This window comes from Tiliqua scincoides, chromosome 2, assembly GCF_035046505.1.
Source record: "Tiliqua scincoides isolate rTilSci1 chromosome 2, rTilSci1.hap2, whole genome shotgun sequence".
Lineage (NCBI taxonomy): Eukaryota > Metazoa > Chordata > Lepidosauria > Squamata > Scincidae > Tiliqua > Tiliqua scincoides.
In genome coordinates, this window is record NC_089822.1 from 155143802 (window position 1) to 155162502 (window position 18701).

The following is an 18701-nucleotide window of genomic DNA, read 5'->3' on the forward strand; positions in this document are numbered from 1 at the left end:
GAAGTGGTTGTGAGGTTAGCAGGAATATAGCTGAATGTGCGACTTCCACATGTGAAAAACCATCCAGAAGGTAGCAGCACATTTGCATAGTTAAATGAAACATTCTCATACGTAGAACAGTTCATAGAACCTGTTCCTACAGGCACACAGGGTTTTTTAAGCCTTTGAGTACAATTCACTATTCTTGCACATGTTAAATTACCTCCACTGGCCACGTAAGGAGTGTGTAGTGAAAGTGCTCCATAAGGGAGGTGTTGCTGTACTTGCCCCCAGTTGACCATTGTGGCATAATTTATGGAGACATTAGGGAACCCAAAAAACATGGTTTCTTTGGCTAGTTGCTCTGGTTGCTTGCAGACTGGAATCAAGCAAGACCCTAAAAGGCTCCCTGCATCAAGGTTATTAGATAAACAGAAATGGGAAGTGTTAGTGACTTGAGCAAGACGTTCCCAAAGGTTATATGTCATGCGTTCCCTTAAGGGGGGTGCTGGGTGACCTTCCCCTATTGGGATTGTGAAGAACAAGAGAAAACACAATAACACACTCATTGAATTCTTTGTAACATGAGCCATCATTGCTAAAAACAGTTTCTCTGGGGTTTCTGGTTCACCAGACATCAGCAGTTGTCTCTGGGCTTTGGATGTCAGGGTCTTGAGATCTCCCCAGGTGATGGGGTGGGCTTTGGTCTCCTGCCTTGGCCTCTTGGCTGGTTGTCTGCTCTTTGGTTGCTCCTGCAATCCCAGGGTCGCCTGGAAGTTGGGGATTGGGTTCTGTGGGTTCTGGTACCATGACATCCTTCGCTGGCCTCACACAGCATGCTGGAACCCAGAGCGTTCCTGTTGGGGTAAACACAGCAGCGTGACCCCGCCCCCAAGTTACTAACAGCGCAGGGCCTTTCCATTCAGGGTTTGGCAATTGCCTGTAATATACCATGGGTCTAGGAAGTGATTTTAGGACTCCCACGTGCCTCTCATGGGGAGTAAAACCTTCTGCATTTAGTGTTAAAAAATTTAAAGTAAACAATAAAACATACAGTGTTTCTTGGATGTGGATTGGTCCAAACAAACGATGTCTCATGTCTCCCGTTCTTTTTAATTGTTTAAATAAAAGCGTTTTGAGTGAGCGGTGAGACCTTTCAATAATCGCTTGACCCTTAGAGTTAAAAGGGATACCATGTTTTAGAATAATGTTCCACGTGGTGCAAAAAGAAAGAAGTTCTTTGGACGTGTAAGCAGGAGCATTGTCTGTTTTTAATACTAGTGGCTTTCCCATTACTGCAATTGAATGAACTAGATGAGCAATCACATGTTTGGCTGTTTCCTTTTTAAAGGCTGAAGCCCACACATACCCAGAATAAGTGTCAATGCACGCGTGTAAATATGAATATGGTTTGAATTCAGGGACATGTGTCACGTCCATCTGCCGTAATTCATTGGATTGGGTCCCTCGTGGGTTAATGGCGTGTGGGAACGAGGCAGAGGCCTGAGAACAATGTGGACAAGCATGAACAATGGCCTGTGCTTGTGGAAGAGGGATGGAAAATTGTTTGACTAGCATTTTGGCAGATTGATGAAAGAAGGCATGGCTGGCTATGGGATCAGAAAACAAGGAGTTAACTGATGAAGGAGGGAGGTCTTTAGAAGCTGAGAGTTCCTTAAGGGCCTGATCAGCTTTAGTGTTGCCTTCTGCCAGGAAGCCAGGAAAATGGGAGTGGATTCTGACATGAGCTGCAAAATAAGGCTGAGTTCTGGTTTGGAGCAGATTTTGCAGGGTTAAAAAAAGAGATAACAAATGATTATCCAATTGAGTAGTGATACAGGCCAGGGGGAGATGCTCTAGCAAATTATATACGTATTGGGTGTCTACAATTAAATTAAATTAAAGGGTTGATCACGCATTACTTTAAAAGCCATAATTACTGCTGCTAACTCTGCCCTTTGTGCAGAATTCTGGGCATTAGTAAAGTAGGTTTTCTATTGACCTTCCTTTGATATGTAACTACCCCCCTGGTTGGAGACCCATCAGTGAACACTGTGCTTGCTTTAGGGATGGGAGTTGGGCGTCTGACTGCTGTAAGGCTGCTGCAAGGAGACTAGCTTTGTGACTGTGGGTGCCTATATTCTGGCAAGTTCTAATCATGTCTGCCAGAGTTAAGTTCCGGACTGCTGATAAGGGTTGAAGTGCCTTTCTGCAGTCCTCATTGGCATTGTCTATAGCAAGTTTCATTAACAGCTCTTCTGCTGCTTCATTATTATCCACTTGCTTGCCAATGGCTTCCTGGAGGCGGTTCACAAAATCCACGTAGGATTCTGCCGCCCCCTGCCTAATTGTTGCAAAAGACTTTCCAGGCATCCCTGTTACAGGGACTTTATGTAAAGCCCGCAGTGCACAATTGGCTGTTTCTCTTAAATACTGGTCCCCTAGTTGTACCTGCATGTCTGTAGTGCTGAATTGGCCTTCTCCTGCTAGCTGTTCCCAAATTACATTGTTTTGTGGATTTTGTGCGCGCAGGCATGCAGTGTGGATTTCACAAATTTGGCGAAACTCATTAAGCCACACTGCATTTTGTGCAGGAGTTAAAACCATGCACGTGAGAGATTTCCAATCATAAGGAACTAGACGGTATGCATTGGCAATTCCTTCTAGCAACCCTCTGGAATATGTGCTTGTGATGCCAAAATCCTTGAGTGCAACCCTTACCTCCTTCAGTGCTGAATAAGGAAGAGTTTGCCACACTCTTGTCCTTGTGCATCGTGACCCTGCACCACAGGACAGAGCCAGGATAGCTGGAGGGATTCTTCTGCTGTTAAATTCTCTAACTTCATGGCCTGGCGAGCCATGGCTTCCATGAAGGAGGGTTGTCTACTGTTTGGTGGTTCTTTTTGCTCTAACAGAGCTGGTGCAGAAGGGGGAGGAGGAGAAATACAAGGGCTTTTAGAAGGAGCATTGTTACTCTCCTGCCCTGGTGGCTCTGACTTTGGAGTGCAGCTTTTGACAGCATCTAAACAAAGATGCCACAAATGAAGAACTTGAATAGAAGCCCGGGGTTCTTTATGTAAAGTTTCTCCTATACGTTCCCAATCATGTACCCTAAAAGTGCCTGCCTCCGGATACCATGGGCATTGTTCTCCAATTATGCGCACTAAGTCTGTGACCTCCTGCGAGGAAACAGAATGCTGTGCTTTTCGGAGGAGGAACCGTAAGTCATTGCGATGATGCTGTTGCTCAGCCGAAAGGCTGGAACCCATACTCACCTGGGATCCTGAAGGATGATTGACGTGTCTGTAACCTGTGCAAGGCGAGGTGAGCGGGCTGTAATCTGCGTGGCCCCTGTTTCAGGGTCAGATGAAGCAATGACTGGGAGGTAACCAGGGACAAGCTGCTTGATATAGAAAAGAACAAGGCAGCTTGTCTACTGTACCTGACTGTTGCAGAGGGTCCCTGTTTGGTGTGCCAGATGTTGCAGTGACCCTTGGGGGATCAACCAAGCCCCCGGGCTAGGTTGCTGGATAAGTGCAGGAAAGAATCAAGGAGCCAAGGAAGAGAGAGAGACAGACTTTTAGATTCAAAGCAGAGAGAGAGAAAAGCTGATTCTACTAGCCTCCTCCTGCGTTTTTATTGTACTTGCAACATTAACAGCTACATTACGTTCTCAGATAAAGCCACATTAGAACTGCATACAGAACAAAGGAACAATGGGTGCTCTTTTCTCAGAGTGCTGTATCAGCTACTGTCACACTTCAGCCTGGGAACTAGCACCCCTGTCGGTTTGCCGTAACAAAAGGGGGGGCGTTTGCCCGTTGCCATATTACCAAGGCTTTCTGTGTGCTTCTGCTTAAGCACTTAAAAACACTACAATGCCAGATGCAAGGGAGGGCACCAGGATGAGGTCTCTTGTTATCTGGTGTGCTCCCTGGGGCATTTGGTGGGCCGCTGTGAGATACAGGAAGCTGGACTAGATGGGCCTATGGCCTGATCCAGTGGGGCTGTTCTTATGTTCTTATGAGATGTATTTTACACCTCGCATTTTAGAAGCACTTACAAGTTGCATTGGAGATCAGGGCTTATGAGTGTGGGGTGCAGGAGGTAATGTGTACCTGGGCCCAAGTTTGAAAAGGGAGCCCAGGAACCAAAGGAGAGGGCCAAAAGATTGCCTGGGATATTTTTTCCTCTCTCAGCAGGGCCTATGGGAGGGTGCAGGGGATAGATCATAACAAGAATGGGTAAAGTGGCTCATATCCCTTTGTGCCAGGACGTGAGTCTACAACTTGCAGTCAGGGCCTGAGGGACAATGAGCTGGTGGGTGTTTATAGGGAAAGTGAAGAAGAATTTGCCTAGTTGGGCTATTGGCATCACTTGGTGCAGCAGGGTTAGTTTCACATTTTATGGTAGTGTCTTCCTCAGTCATATAAAGAAAAATACAAGAACTGTTGCTTACCCAGGGCTGCTTTTGACCATTTTGGCCAAACTGGACCCCGCTCCTAAGGAAGCCCTACAGAAACCACAAGAGGGGGGACAATAACTCCCCTCTTGGGGTCAGTTTTATGATACAAACCAATGCACTCTTCAAGTCTTGGTGAACTAGCCATGCTGCTCCCAGCAAAATTTATTCCAACAACTCTACACTGCTCTAAATCAGTGTTTCTCGATGTTTATCCCCTGCTATACCGCTTTGCGTGATCCACCGATTGGAAGTACCACTGGAATTGGCAAGCCAAGCCAGCTACTGATGTTTGTGACATCACATTGCACATCTTGCTGCCAGGCAACAGATGTCTGGTGGTCCATCAAGTACCACCAAGCCCTATCTCAAGTACCATTTGGTGGTACCTATACCATGGGTTGAGAAACACTGCTCATAGGGCGCAATCCTGCCCTTGACTTGGGCTGGCGCAAGTCTCTTATGCTGGCCCAGGAGGGTCGCAAACGTGCCCACAGGCATGTTTGCGCCTCCTCAGGAGGAAGTCAGGCTGGCACTCAGAGAAGTGTCGGCCTGCGGAGGCTGACAGAAGCCTCCGCGCTGGCTTCTTCCAAGTGCCTTGTGTTGGCTTGGATATACCGACGCAAGGCTCGGAGGTAGGCGGGGAGGGAGGCTGGGAGGAGGTGGGAAGGAGGCATTCCTGGGTGGGGGGAGGGCAGGTGGTGGACAGCCCTGGGGATGGGCTGGCAGGGAGCAGGAGGCAGGGCAGGGCAATTATGCCGGATCCCAATCCCCGTTCCCTGGGAGAACGGAGAGGCTTCAAGCCGCTCTGCTCTCCTCGGATTTGTGCCACCTCGAGTGGTGGCGCAAGTCTGAGGAGACCCATAGGGCCAGCAGCCCTTACCCGGAGGTAAGGGGAAATGTTTCCCCCTGCCTCTGGCTGAGCTGCTTATGGCCACTATCCTGTGCTGGATACAGCGCAAGCCTCCTGGCTTGCCTGTTCCAGTACAGGATAGGATTGCGCCCTAAATCATTGTGTGCGAGAGAACTATAGTCATAATTAAAGTTTTCCAGGCAACTAACAATCTTCTTATATATTAAGCACTGTGAGACAGCCTCTGTTTCCAAATAAAGATGTTTCTACCATTCTAAAACCCCTATCAGCAAAAACAACAACAACAAAAAATCCACAAAGAAACAAACACCCTCATATGAGCTGGGCGCAGTTCTGGTAGATTTTAACATGCATACAGGATTCCAGCACAGGCACTCTGATTTCAAACAGTAGCAAACAGAGGGTCTTGGCTTTACCTAAGAGAACAGATCGTACAGGTTTGAAATGGTACTGTGGCCACTCTGGTTTAGCCAGGCTCTCTCACACTCAGTGTAGGCCTCTGGGCTCTCTTACAGATCTTGGGTGTTTGCAGCTGGCAAACTCCAAGGTGCAAGCAGCTGGTTTGAAGTAACAACTTTGGGAGCAACAGACTAAGTAGCCAGGCTCGGATTTAGGTACATCCGAATTCCCTTTAGTACTCAAATAAAACACAGCTGTAAATATAAATTTATTTTAGATAAATAAAATCTCTGATAAAATTTAGATAAATAAAATCTCTAAAATCTCTGCAGACGCGTGTGGCCTCTGGGAACCAAGTGCCTCTGGGAACTAAGTGCCAGGTAAGGCACAAGAGTTTAGCATCTGGGCGAGGAGAAGGCAAGGAGACCTCTGAGTTTTGGAGAAGGAGAGGAGGAGGAGCAGGAGGAGGAGGTAAGTGTACTCATTCTAACGCTTTGTCTTTCTAACTCCCTGTCTTCTAACCTTAAACTTACCTTTAAAGCAACCTTAAATCAAAATTGAAAGTTAGCACCTAAGGGAGGTACATAGGGCTACTCGTGAGCAGGAGCAGAGTCCTACTCGTGAGTAAGTGCCCAAGGGTCAGGCATTTAAATCAAAATTGAAAGTTAGCTGCACCTAAGGTAGCACTTAATCGAAGGAAGGGAGGAGGATAAAGTGAAAAGCAGGTTTTCTACTTGTTTAAATTAAACCTATACTTAACCCAGGTTAAACCTAATCTAAGTTAGAACATAACCTAAACAGGTCAGTAAATTGGGACACAGGATCTAGTGAGCAATAAATAATTAAACAAACCCAAATAAAAACTAGCTTGAGGTTACAAAAACAGTCCAGCCTAAGAGAACAGAACTAGGAGGGAAAGGACCTAGGAAGGGCCAATTCCCAACCCATTAAGAGCCCCAGTAGGCTAATCCAAGCAGTCCATTCAGGAGCCTGCAGAGTAGGTCACGCCCATCAGCAGCCATTTGCCTTCCTGAGCTTTTGTAAGCTCACCTGGGAAGGCCAGCCCCCTTTCAATCAGGAAGGCAGGAGGGGGGAGGAGCCAGCCAGGATTATAAAGCTAGGCAGGCCATCGCGTGAGGCTCTCTGCAGACGCGTGTGGCCTCTGGGAACCAAGTGCCTCTGGGAACTAAGTGCCAGGTAAGGCACAAGAGTTTAGCATCTGGGCGAGGAGAAGGCAAGGAGACCTCTGAGTTTTGGAGAAGGAGAGGAGGAGGAGCAGGAGGAGGAGGTAAGTGTACTCATTCTAACGCTTTGTCTTTCTAACTCCCTGTCTTCTAACCTTAAACTTACCTTTAAAGCAACCTTAAATCAAAATTGAAAGTTAGCACCTAAGGGAGGTACATAGGGCTACTCGTGAGCAGGAGCAGAGTCCTACTCGTGAGTAAGTGCCCAAGGGTCAGGCATTTAAATCAAAATTGAAAGTTAGCTGCACCTAAGGTAGCACTTAATCGAAGGAAGGGAGGAGGATAAAGTGAAAAGCAGGTTTTCTACTTGTTTAAATTAAACCTATACTTAACCCAGGTTAAACCTAATCTAAGTTAGAACATAACCTAAACAGGTCAGTAAATTGGGACACAGGATCTAGTGAGCAATAAATAATTAAACAAACCCAAATAAAAACTAGCTTGAGGTTACAAAAACAGTCCAGCCTAAGAGAACAGAACTAGGAGGGAAAGGACCTAGGAAGGGCCAATTCCCAACCCATTAAGAGCCCCAGTAGGCTAATCCAAGCAGTCCATTCAGGAGCCTGCAGAGTAGGTCACGCCCATCAGCAGCCATTTGCCTTCCTGAGCTTTTGTAAGCTCACCTGGGAAGGCCAGCCCCCTTTCAATCAGGAAGGCAGGAGGGGGGAGGAGCCAGCCAGGATTATAAAGCTAGGCAGGCCATCGCGTGAGGCTCTCTGCAGACGCGTGTGGCCTCTGGGAACCAAGTGCCTCTGGGAACTAAGTGCCAGGTAAGGCACAAGAGTTTAGCATCTGGGCGAGGAGAAGGCAAGGAGACCTCTGAGTTTTGGAGAAGGAGAGGAGGAGGAGCAGGAGGAGGAGGTAAGTGTACTCATTCTAACGCTTTGTCTTTCTAACTCCCTGTCTTCTAACCTTAAACTTACCTTTAAAGCAACCTTAAATCAAAATTGAAAGTTAGCACCTAAGGGAGGTACATAGGGCTACTCGTGAGCAGGAGCAGAGTCCTACTCGTGAGTAAGTGCCCAAGGGTCAGGCATTTAAATCAAAATTGAAAGTTAGCTGCACCTAAGGTAGCACTTAATCGAAGGAAGGGAGGAGGATAAAGTGAAAAGCAGGTTTTCTACTTGTTTAAATTAAACCTATACTTAACCCAGGTTAAACCTAATCTAAGTTAGAACATAACCTAAACAGGTCAGTAAATTGGGACACAGGATCTAGTGAGCAATAAATAATTAAACAAACCCAAATAAAAACTAGCTTGAGGTTACAAAAACAGTCCAGCCTAAGAGAACAGAACTAGGAGGGAAAGGACCTAGGAAGGGCCAATTCCCAACCCATTAAGAGCCCCAGTAGGCTAATCCAAGCAGTCCATTCAGGAGCCTGCAGAGTAGGTCACGCCCATCAGCAGCCATTTGCCTTCCTGAGCTTTTGTAAGCTCACCTGGGAAGGCCAGCCCCCTTTCAATCAGGAAGGCAGGAGGGGGGAGGAGCCAGCCAGGATTATAAAGCTAGGCAGGCCATCGCGTGAGGCTCTCTGCAGACGCGTGTGGCCTCTGGGAACCAAGTGCCTCTGGGAACTAAGTGCCAGGTAAGGCACAAGAGTTTAGCATCTGGGCGAGGAGAAGGCAAGGAGACCTCTGAGTTTTGGAGAAGGAGAGGAGGAGGAGCAGGAGGAGGAGGTAAGTGTACTCATTCTAACGCTTTGTCTTTCTAACTCCCTGTCTTCTAACCTTAAACTTACCTTTAAAGCAACCTTAAATCAAAATTGAAAGTTAGCACCTAAGGGAGGTACATAGGGCTACTCGTGAGCAGGAGCAGAGTCCTACTCGTGAGTAAGTGCCCAAGGGTCAGGCATTTAAATCAAAATTGAAAGTTAGCTGCACCTAAGGTAGCACTTAATCGAAGGAAGGGAGGAGGATAAAGTGAAAAGCAGGTTTTCTACTTGTTTAAATTAAACCTATACTTAACCCAGGTTAAACCTAATCTAAGTTAGAACATAACCTAAACAGGTCAGTAAATTGGGACACAGGATCTAGTGAGCAATAAATAATTAAACAAACCCAAATAAAAACTAGCTTGAGGTTACAAAAACAGTCCAGCCTAAGAGAACAGAACTAGGAGGGAAAGGACCTAGGAAGGGCCAATTCCCAACCCATTAAGAGCCCCAGTAGGCTAATCCAAGCAGTCCATTCAGGAGCCTGCAGAGTAGGTCACGCCCATCAGCAGCCATTTGCCTTCCTGAGCTTTTGTAAGCTCACCTGGGAAGGCCAGCCCCCTTTCAATCAGGAAGGCAGGAGGGGGGAGGAGCCAGCCAGGATTATAAAGCTAGGCAGGCCATCGCGTGAGGCTCTCTGCAGACGCGTGTGGCCTCTGGGAACCAAGTGCCTCTGGGAACTAAGTGCCAGGTAAGGCACAAGAGTTTAGCATCTGGGCGAGGAGAAGGCAAGGAGACCTCTGAGTTTTGGAGAAGGAGAGGAGGAGGAGCAGGAGGAGGAGGTAAGTGTACTCATTCTAACGCTTTGTCTTTCTAACTCCCTGTCTTCTAACCTTAAACTTACCTTTAAAGCAACCTTAAATCAAAATTGAAAGTTAGCACCTAAGGGAGGTACATAGGGCTACTCGTGAGCAGGAGCAGAGTCCTACTCGTGAGTAAGTGCCCAAGGGTCAGGCATTTAAATCAAAATTGAAAGTTAGCTGCACCTAAGGTAGCACTTAATCGAAGGAAGGGAGGAGGATAAAGTGAAAAGCAGGTTTTCTACTTGTTTAAATTAAACCTATACTTAACCCAGGTTAAACCTAATCTAAGTTAGAACATAACCTAAACAGGTCAGTAAATTGGGACACAGGATCTAGTGAGCAATAAATAATTAAACAAACCCAAATAAAAACTAGCTTGAGGTTACAAAAACAGTCCAGCCTAAGAGAACAGAACTAGGAGGGAAAGGACCTAGGAAGGGCCAATTCCCAACCCATTAAGAGCCCCAGTAGGCTAATCCAAGCAGTCCATTCAGGAGCCTGCAGAGTAGGTCACGCCCATCAGCAGCCATTTGCCTTCCTGAGCTTTTGTAAGCTCACCTGGGAAGGCCAGCCCCCTTTCAATCAGGAAGGCAGGAGGGGGGAGGAGCCAGCCAGGATTATAAAGCTAGGCAGGCCATCGCGTGAGGCTCTCTGCAGACGCGTGTGGCCTCTGGGAACCAAGTGCCTCTGGGAACTAAGTGCCAGGTAAGGCACAAGAGTTTAGCATCTGGGCGAGGAGAAGGCAAGGAGACCTCTGAGTTTTGGAGAAGGAGAGGAGGAGGAGCAGGAGGAGGAGGTAAGTGTACTCATTCTAACGCTTTGTCTTTCTAACTCCCTGTCTTCTAACCTTAAACTTACCTTTAAAGCAACCTTAAATCAAAATTGAAAGTTAGCACCTAAGGGAGGTACATAGGGCTACTCGTGAGCAGGAGCAGAGTCCTACTCGTGAGTAAGTGCCCAAGGGTCAGGCATTTAAATCAAAATTGAAAGTTAGCTGCACCTAAGGTAGCACTTAATCGAAGGAAGGGAGGAGGATAAAGTGAAAAGCAGGTTTTCTACTTGTTTAAATTAAACCTATACTTAACCCAGGTTAAACCTAATCTAAGTTAGAACATAACCTAAACAGGTCAGTAAATTGGGACACAGGATCTAGTGAGCAATAAATAATTAAACAAACCCAAATAAAAACTAGCTTGAGGTTACAAAAACAGTCCAGCCTAAGAGAACAGAACTAGGAGGGAAAGGACCTAGGAAGGGCCAATTCCCAACCCATTAAGAGCCCCAGTAGGCTAATCCAAGCAGTCCATTCAGGAGCCTGCAGAGTAGGTCACGCCCATCAGCAGCCATTTGCCTTCCTGAGCTTTTGTAAGCTCACCTGGGAAGGCCAGCCCCCTTTCAATCAGGAAGGCAGGAGGGGGGAGGAGCCAGCCAGGATTATAAAGCTAGGCAGGCCATCGCGTGAGGCTCTCTGCAGACGCGTGTGGCCTCTGGGAACCAAGTGCCTCTGGGAACTAAGTGCCAGGTAAGGCACAAGAGTTTAGCATCTGGGCGAGGAGAAGGCAAGGAGACCTCTGAGTTTTGGAGAAGGAGAGGAGGAGGAGCAGGAGGAGGAGGTAAGTGTACTCATTCTAACGCTTTGTCTTTCTAACTCCCTGTCTTCTAACCTTAAACTTACCTTTAAAGCAACCTTAAATCAAAATTGAAAGTTAGCACCTAAGGGAGGTACATAGGGCTACTCGTGAGCAGGAGCAGAGTCCTACTCGTGAGTAAGTGCCCAAGGGTCAGGCATTTAAATCAAAATTGAAAGTTAGCTGCACCTAAGGTAGCACTTAATCGAAGGAAGGGAGGAGGATAAAGTGAAAAGCAGGTTTTCTACTTGTTTAAATTAAACCTATACTTAACCCAGGTTAAACCTAATCTAAGTTAGAACATAACCTAAACAGGTCAGTAAATTGGGACACAGGATCTAGTGAGCAATAAATAATTAAACAAACCCAAATAAAAACTAGCTTGAGGTTACAAAAACAGTCCAGCCTAAGAGAACAGAACTAGGAGGGAAAGGACCTAGGAAGGGCCAATTCCCAACCCATTAAGAGCCCCAGTAGGCTAATCCAAGCAGTCCATTCAGGAGCCTGCAGAGTAGGTCACGCCCATCAGCAGCCATTTGCCTTCCTGAGCTTTTGTAAGCTCACCTGGGAAGGCCAGCCCCCTTTCAATCAGGAAGGCAGGAGGGGGGAGGAGCCAGCCAGGATTATAAAGCTAGGCAGGCCATCGCGTGAGGCTCTCTGCAGACGCGTGTGGCCTCTGGGAACCAAGTGCCTCTGGGAACTAAGTGCCAGGTAAGGCACAAGAGTTTAGCATCTGGGCGAGTTCAGCGGCAGGGCGAGGAGGCCAGGGCCCCATACACTGCCCTTCCTCTTCCCTTGAGAAGAGGGCTGCTATCCAGTGTACGGTTTTTAAAAGGACCCATAAATAAAACAACAACAACAACAACAAAAAAGCTATGCAGTCAGACAGCCAGCAGCAGGGTGGGGGCTATCCAGTGTTCTGCATTGAGTGCCACATGTATGATTATATGCCTCTGGGGCATAAGTCATGGGTGTGTCCTCGGTGCAAGGAGCTCCAGGCTCTCAGGGAACACGTCCGCTCCCTTGAAGCCTTGGTGGCCGACCTGGAGAAGCGCAGGCAGCCAGAGGAGGACCGTGGGGAGACTTCCGGGGACGATCAGGCTTCGTCCCAACCTCAGGCGTGCAGCTCCTCGGCTGCCCGGGTGGGAAGTCTCGGGACTGGAGGACGTCATCCTGGAGAGGAGGGAAACAATCCCCTAGGGGGGATCCCTTCTCCAGGGGATGGGCCCGTATCCGAGCGCACTCGGGATACTCCTCGGCGGGAGGGGGGTCGGGGGCTTCTTGTAGTGGGGGATTCGATTATTAGAAACATAGAGAGGGGGGTTTGTGACGGATGTGAGGACCGCATGGTGACTTGCCTGCCTGGTGCGAAGGTTGCGGACATCACTTCTCGTCTAGACAGGCTGGTAGACAGTGCTGGGGGAGAGGTAGCGGCTGTGGTGCATGTCGGCACCAACGATGTGGGCAAGTGTAGCTGGGAGGTCCTGGAGGCCAAATTTAGGCTTTTAGGCAGGAAGCTGAAAGCCAGGACCTCAAAGGTAGCGTTCTCTGAAGTGCTACCTGTTCCACGCGCAGGGCCAGCTAGGCAGGCGGAGATCAGGGGTCTCAATGCGTGGATGAGACGGTGGTGTAGGGAGGAGGGGTTTAGATTCGTTAGGCACTGGGGAACGTTTTGGGACAAGCGGGGCCTGTACAAGAGGGACGGGCTCCATTTGAACCAGAATGGAACCAGACTGCTGGCGCATAACATTAAAAAGGTGGCAGAGCAGCTTTTAAACTGATCCCTGGGGGAAGGCCGACAGGAGCCGAGGGGCATCCGGTTCGGGACTCCTCATCCCTATGGGATGAGGATGGGGAGGTTAGAGAACAACAAGACAAAGGCAGGGTAGGAGAAGAAATTGGGAAAGGTAGGGAGATGGGATGTGATAGACGGTTTGGCACAATGAGAGGATGCGGGGACAAAGGAGCGAATAAGCAGCCCATCCTGGGGCATTCCGTGTATAAATGCTTTTATGCGAATGCCCGAAGTCTACGAGCAAAGGTGGGAGAACTGGAATGTCTGGTGACAAGGGAAAATATTGACATAGTGGGCATAACGGAAACCTGGTGGAATGCGGAGAATCAGTGGGATACCGCAATCCCGGGCTATAAACTCTACAGGAGGGACAGGCAGGGGCGTGTTGGAGGTGGGGTGGCCCTTTATGTTAAGGAAGGGATAGAATCCAGCAAAGTAGAGATTGAAGGTGGGTCCGACTCCACCGTAGAATCTCTGTGGGTTAAATTACCAGGCTTGTGCAGCGATGTAATACTGGGGGCGTGCTATCGTCCTCCAGACCAGAAATCTGATGGGGACCTTGAAATGAGGAAACAGATCAGGGAGGTGACAAGGAAGGACAGGGTTGTAATCATGGGGGACTTCAATTATCCTCATATTGACTGGGTCAATTTGTGTTCTGGTCACGATAAGGAAACCGGATTTCTTGACGTGCTAAATGACTGTGGCTTAGATCAGCTAGTCAAGGAGCCCACCAGAGGACAGGTGACTCTGGATTTAATTTTGTGCGGTACGCAGGACCTGGTTAGAGATGTAAACGTTACTGAGCCATTGGGGAACAGTGATCATGCTGCGATACGTTTTGACGTGCACGTTGGGGGAAGAATACCGGGCAAATCTCTAACAAAAACCCTTGACTTCCGACGGGCGGACTTCCCTCAAATGAGGAGGCTGGTTAGAAGGAGGTTGAAAGGGAGGGTAAAAAGAGTCCAGTCTCTCCAGAGTGCATGGAGGCTGCTTAAAACAACAGTAATAGAGGCCCAGCAGAGGTGTATACCGCAAAGAAAGAAGGGTTCCACTAAATCCAGGAGAGTGCCCGCATGGCTAACCAGCCAAGTTAGAGAGGCTGTGAAGGGCAAGGAAGCTTCCTTCCGTAAATGGAAGTCTTGCCCTGATGAAGAGAATAAAAAGGAACATAAACTGTGGCAAAAGAAATGTAAGAAGGTGATAGGGGAGGCCAAGCGAGACTATGAGGAACGCATGGCCAGCAACATTAAGGGGAATAATAAAAGCTTCTTCAAATATGTTAGAAGCAGGAAACCCGCCAGAGAAGCGGTTGGCCCTCTGGATGGTGAGGGAGGGAAAGGGGAGATAAAAGGAGACTTAGAGATGGCAGAGAAATTAAATGAGTTCTTTGCATCTGTCTTCACGGCAGAAGACCTCGGGCAGATACCGCTGCCCGAACGGCCCCTCCTAACCGAGGAGTTAAGTCAGATAGAGGTTAAAAGAGAAGATGTTTCAGACCTCATTGATAAATTAAAGATCAATAAGTCACCGGGCCCTGATGGCATACACCCAAGGGTTATTAAGGAATTGAAGAATGAAGTTGCAGATCTCTTGACTAAGGTATGCAACTTGTCCCTCAAAACGGCCACGGTACCAGAAGATTGGAGGATAGCAAATGTCACGCCTATTTTTAAAAAGGGAAAGAGGGGGGACCCGGGAAACTATAGGCCGGTCAGCCTAACATCCATACCGGGTAAGATGGTGGAATGCCTCATCAAAGATAGGATCTCAAAACACATAGACGAACAGGCCTTGCTGAGGGAGAGTCAGCATGGCTTCTGTAAGGGTAAGTCTTGCCTCACAAACCTTATAGAATTCTTTGAAAAGGTCAACAGGCATGTGGATGCGGGAGAACCCGTGGACATTATATATCTGGACTTTCAGAAGGCGTTTGACACGGTCCCTCACCAAAGGCTACTGAAAAAACTCCACAGTCAGGGAATTAGAGGACAGGTCCTCTCGTGGATTGAGAACTGGTTGGAGGCCAGGAAGCAGAGAGTGGGTGTCAATGGGCAATTTTCACAATGGAGAGAGGTGAAAAGCGGTGTGCCCCAAGGATCTGTCCTGGGACCGGTGCTTTTCAACCTCTTCATAAATGACCTGGAGACAGGGTTGAGCAGTGAAGTGGCTAAGTTTGCAGACGACACCAAACTTTTCCGAGTGGTAAAGACCAGAAGTGATTGTGAGGAGCTCCAGAAGGATCTCTCCAGACTGGCAGAATGGGCAGCAAAATGGCAGATGCGCTTCAATGTCAGTAAGTGTAAAGTCATGCACATTGGGGCAAAAAATCAAAACTTTAGATATAGGCTGATGGGTTCTGAGCTGTCTGTGACAGATCAGGAGAGAGATCTTGGGGTGGTGGTGGACAGGTCGATGAAAGTGTCGACCCAATGTGCGGCGGCAGTGAAGAAGGCCAATTCTATGCTTGGGATCATTAGGAAGGGTATTGAGAACAAAACGGCTAGTATTATAATGCCGTTGTACAAATCGATGGTAAGGCCACACCTGGAGTATTGTGTCCAGTTCTGGTCGCCGCATCTCAAAAAAGACATAGTGGAAATGGAAAAGGTGCAAAAGAGAGCGACTAAGCTGATTACGGGGCTGGGGCACCTTCCTTATGAGGAAAGGCTACGGCGTTTGGGCCTCTTCAGCCTAGAAAAGAGACGCTTGAGGGGGGACATGATTGAGACATACAAAATTATGCAGGGGATGGACAGAGTGGATAGGGAGATGCTCTTTACACTCTCACATAATACCAGAACCAGGGGACATCCACTAAAATTGAGTGTTGGGCGGGTTAGGACAGACAAAAGAAAATATTTCTTTACTCAGCGCGTGGTCGGTCTGTGGAACTCCTTGCCACAGGATGTGGTGCTGGCGTCTAGCCTAGACGCCTTTAAAAGGGGATTGGACGAGTTTCTGGAGGAAAAATCCATTATGGGGTACAAGCCATGATGTGTATGCGCAACCTCCTGATTTTAGGAATGGGTTAAGTCAGAATGCCAGATGTAGGGGAGAGCACCAGGACGAGGTCTCTTGTTATCTGGTGTGCTCCCTGGGGCATTTGGTGGGCCGCTGTGAGATACAGGAAGCTGGACTAGATGGGCCTATGGCCTGATCCAGTGGGGCTGTTCTTATGTTCTTATGTTCTTATGGTTAGAATATTAAATATGTATAAAGGACAAGCACTTAGACAAGAAAAGAGTAAAGACAAAACACATCAGCATAAAGATAAGAAAAGCTAACTCCTACATCCTACAGAACTATCTCTAACCCAAAAGAGCATAGCTTACTGGTCTGGACAATCTTCATCCATCTGTACCACATCTGGTCAGATTGGTGTCCATCTTGAAGAGAGAGGTGGCAAAAAGCCCACACTCCTAGAAGGAATTCTCCTTTATACCTGGCCACCACCCAGCAACCAATCAGAGGTTGGAACTCTCTCAAAGGCTACCTGAGCACTAACCACTTGCTCATGCCGTTGTCTCCCCCTCCCATTCAGAACCTACAGCTGTGGTGGATCCTAATCCAGATACCCTTGCCAATTAGTCAACTATGCAGGAGAGTGGCTAAAGACTGGTATGGCTGAATCCCAACATCTCAAGATAACAAAGTATTTCTCAGCACTCTAATGAGCTCCTGTTGTAAATCTTCCAGTTTGAAAAAATGCACACAGCCAGGTTCAGACGGAGACAGAGGACTGCACTGCTCTCTAGCTAAATTTACTCATTTTTGTGAAAAACCCCACACTAGGCTGGAAAATCCTGGCACATGCCTGAGAAAATCCTGGCACATGCTATGAGATCTCTTCCAGGCAGCACCACAACAGGTCAATGGAAGAGATGCTGCCTGGACCGAGTGAGCACTTGTAAAGCTTACAAGGCCCTCGTGTCCCACGTGGTCCTAGAGCCAGCACCAGCCTTATGGCAATTTGACCAATTTGGATGAATTGAACCCTGCACTTGGTGGGGCAGTGAGCAGGGTGCCCGCAGCCACCTTGGCACCTCACTCTCTATCTGATGCTCTGGCATGGAATCTGCCATGCTGAGGCGTTGCGGGTAGAGCGCAGCAAGCAGAGCGTTGCTGTTGAACGGCCCTGCCCCTGGGTCTAATTGGCTTGAAATCGCCCCACCTTGAAGCAGTTGGCAGTGATGTTATCATGTCACCACCACCTACTTCCAGGTGCTGCACTTTGTGTGGGGTGCTATCAATCCTGGGTTCTCTGCTGCCGCTTGTTTTGGTGAATAGGGGAGGCTATGGGGGGTGTAGCCCCTACAAAACTATTTTGCATTGGGCTTTAAGGCAGTGCCTAAGGTCAGCCCTGGCTTACCCCAGTGTAACCCAAACCTGCTTTTACCAATAATCTTCAGAGGCCCTTGTTTGGGTGTCCCTGTTGTTAGGGTTTAGGTTGGTGAGGACTGGGGAGAGGACCTTCTTAGTTATGGGGCCTTACTCTGGTGCAGGCACCGACTGTCTAATCTTCTAATTGCCTTGTCTTTTCGGATAACAACCTTTATATTTTCCTTTCAAAACTCTGGTTTAATCTGCTCCCGTGATTTTGTTATTTTCCCTGCCCTCCTGTTTTTCACATGATTCTGTTTTAAATGTGTCTTTTATGACTTTTTTCTTTTATTATTTTTTAACTGATCTGTTAGCCACCCTGGTAGTAACACTGAAGACGCAAATGAAATGAAATCCACATACTTATGTTTGTATGTTGCTGAAGTGGACTAGAACTTTTAAAAATGAACATGAAATTGACAAAAAAATTATTATGGCTGGCTCCTCACTGACATGCAAAGAGCAGGGCACACATCACATAAATGTGATCTTTACATGACAGACTGATTCTGAAGCTCGTCTTTACACATGAATCTGATGACTGGAAAACCAAAATAATTTAGCAGGGGTAAGCATCTGTTCCTTATGAACAAGATTAGAAAATCTGCCAGAGAAACTAATGAAATGTGATACACCATCTAATGCAATAGTACATGTTAGTAGCCAATGATGGTGCATGGCAGCGTGATGGAGGATGTTTGAAATATGGGAAGAGGTACCATTCAGTTTCCTAGGCCAGTGGTTCCCAATGTTTCTTCACTTGAATACCCTTTGGCAGCCCATTTCCAAAAACTGTACCCCTCATATTTGCAAAATGTTTGTAATTGGATATAGTTGCTGTTATTTCAAATTTATGTTTTCAACTACTGATCTATATCTGATAGTACACAAACTGATGACCAGAAACTAGCAATTGCTGGGACTTTTGCAGCCAGCTAGCTGCCTTCCTTCCTGCCTTAACAGCTCTAGAAGGTATTCTAATACAGACCTGCCTTTTCCCACCATTATTCAGGTCTTTGTCAAATACCCCTAAAGGTCCTGGCTAGTACCCTGGGAGTACACACACCCCAGGTTGGGAACCATTGTCCTAGGCAATGTGGGAACCACTCTCCTAGGCACTCAACCTCCTATGATATGATTCTGAGAACACACATGCAAAAACCAATAAAAACCAACACAGAATTACAAAAACAATTTTCCCTGAGCATTAGCTAATGATGCTCACAACTAGAGTGCTGATCTAATTGGTGTTCACAACTAGGGTGCTGATCATGATTCACTGCGACCCCCCCCCCAAGCAGGCAAGCACTTTTGGGGGGGGTGGCAACCTGATCAGGGACCCGTAGTGCCATTAGAATGACATTACTAGGTCCTGCTACTGCCGAACATGAAACTGGCAGGAACAACTAGTCATCTGA